Source organism: Acyrthosiphon pisum, chromosome A2 (genome assembly GCF_005508785.2).
Source record: "Acyrthosiphon pisum isolate AL4f chromosome A2, pea_aphid_22Mar2018_4r6ur, whole genome shotgun sequence".
Taxonomy (NCBI): Eukaryota; Metazoa; Arthropoda; class Insecta; order Hemiptera; family Aphididae; genus Acyrthosiphon; species Acyrthosiphon pisum.
The window spans coordinates 42,903,580-42,906,637 of NC_042495.1; positions in this window are offsets into that span (position 1 = coordinate 42,903,580).

A 3,058-nucleotide genomic window follows, 5' to 3' on the forward strand; every position below is an offset into this window, starting at 1 on the left:
TTCGTCTGATGGTACATTAACACTATTACTTGATAAATATTTATATTAAATTAATTAATATGGCATAAAATAATATTTCAAAATATATATATTTTTTTTATTAATTAACCCGTTGCAACTTAGGCCATTGGGTGGTTTTTAACTGTGGGGAAGGTACTGTAGATTTAAACACGTGTGTTTGTTAGTTTGGCAGAATTTTCTAGTGGGCACCCGTAGGTATCTGCCATGCCCGGGGAGGGGGGGGTGGTGGCCGGGTTTCGAACTGGCGACGGTGCGCGTCGCAACCGACGTCTTATTCCACGCGGCCACTCCGTCCCCTCAAAATATTTTTGTTAGAAAGGTCTATTACCTTGTATGTAATATAGTTTAAATTGTTCCCTTCCTTTAGTTGGATACCACTCCATTATAATTCATTTTCAATTATAAAAATATAATATATTTTAAATATAAATAATACAAAATAAACTAATCTTATCATGCATACAATAAGTACCAAATTTAATAGGTACCTAGCCCGCATATTGAACGTGTGTTTTCGTTATTTTACGTGAATGTATTATCAAGTATTTTTATAATTACCTATTGTTAAAAAAAAAATATTAAATATTGTATGATAATATGAATTTGTCAATACCGCACTAGATTAAATGTCACTACAATAACCTGATAATAATTTTAAAAATACATTTTAAAAACGATGGTGTGATGAACGCGTAGTATCAGTAATATAGTCTTCAGCGTAAGAATGGTCGAGATAGTGTCATAGGAGTCCGCTTATCTACTTGGCAGAACAGACGATTATATTATATTAACTTTAGATCATATAGATAGGATCAGTATATATTATTATGATTTAAGATATTAAGAGGGCGCTTCACACTGTCCGTACATTGATATGGGTATGTAAAATATCAAAAATTAAAAATGCTCATATCTTGCTTGGAAACTAAAATATCGAATAAAAGTCAACGTTTAAGTACAGATAATGTTATTATCTAAAAAATTGATAATAAGTCAAATCACTCTAATATCAAAATTAACAGTACACTATTGAAACTAGTGAACGAAAATTTGGTATGTCGTACGTGTGTAAGACGGAGGCAAGAAATGCATGGGTAGCATCCTCTTAACTATAACAAAAATGTATACAACGCCGCAATCAAGAATTTAAATATGAAAGCTTTATAGAACAAGACTGCAAATAATAAAATGTAAAAAAACGCATCACTATACTATTTTTGTTTTCGATTCTGAGCGAAGGGAAGGATTTATTTATTTAACAATATCATTTTTTGTGTCTGCAAACACTTTTTTTTATGGAAAAAATGCCCTAATCATAAACTTCGAGAGAGGTTTTGTGCTAGAAAATTGGATCTCTTTGGTAATTTTGGGAAGTCAAATTTGAAAATTCTCAGCACATTTTAAAATAATCGGAAATTACAACAACAATAAAAAGGGAGGAAAGAAGATGACCGCTCTACTGAACAGTAGGTGTCGCGTGTTTCTCATAATTGAATAAGTCACCGTAGGTAATGTATGTGTTGAATTTGATTTCAATGATAAATCATTGCATACGAGACACGATTCTGAGCGAAGACTGAACTTATCTGGCTATAATACTAAACATATTTGATTATATGTTTTAGATTTTGAGCGGAGCGCTGAATGTATTTTGATATTGCTATTAAAGTAGGTAGGTACTTATAGTTTATTATGCATAAGTATAATAACGTTAAGTTGAATTAAATTCACCGAATATATCGCATTTATACTATTAATATTTAGTTATTATATGAGATATATATTTAATATTTACTATTTAAATTCGTCAAATTCTATCTTAAAACGTTATTATGGATTTACGCTTATTTCTTTTTATTAAAATTCAATTTAATTTTTTTTCCTATAAGAAAATAATTTAAATCAAATCATGTAAAATGACATTAATGTCATAATATTATATTTTCTGCAGTTTTGAAACAAACAAGTAGGTCATGACTCACGGATGGATGCGAAATGCTCTAAATAGTTTGAAGATTTCCTTAAAAAATCGACTTAATACACTAAAAATGTTATAAGTACAAATTAAAAAAATTCCTTAAACCAAAAACGTTCATTATTTTTTTTAAATTTTGTCGTTTGTGCATTAATTGATATTTTATTATATTCTTTGATATTCGACTGAAATACGTAGCTTTACATAGGTACCTGGTGGCCGGTCGATTGTACGTTATGCATATCCTTCTCTATAATATAGGTACACAACTTGTAGAATATATGTTAAATGTGTCTTAAAAATAATAAATTATTAAAAATCACAAAAAGTTCAAAAGAAAAGTTTCGTTTTTAGATTCTTTGACGTATATAACATTTTTTCCACATACAAAAACTGAAAAACTAAATAACAATTTATGTTCACGATTCAGTCATATTATTTTTCTTCAGTAATAAAATATAAATCTGTTTGATTTTAAGTATCTTATATCAAATAAAACAATTAAAATAAAACAATATTAATAGTAATAGAAATAGTAAAATTAAGTACACAGATCGAAATCAATATGATATTCCGAATTCCGATAAAAACATGTCTCAATAATAATAGTACCTAATTCGAAAAATATTCAAATCACGTTTTGATTTTGTAGATCTATATAATAATATATATATATAATATATGTATAATAGCGTTTTCCAATGAAGGTATGAGTATACGATCGAATGATCGTCTAAAAATGTATCTAAATCTATTAAGCAGCTTTTCATTACCATTTACCGAACTAGTAACATAATTAGTTACTAGGCATTTATATAGTCTATATTTTTGTTATGAGCACTGTGCCACTGTCACTATGTATTATTATTATTTATGAAATACAAGAATATTATATAATACTAGCTGATCCCGTGCATTTCGTTGCTCGTTAAATGTACCAACTCTATATGACTCAAAATTTGTTAAATTCGTTTTTTAATATTCGGTGTATGGTGTTTAAAATGTATCTAACTTTTCCGTTGCCCGGAATAAAAATTCTGATTTGCAGCAGTATATTATCAG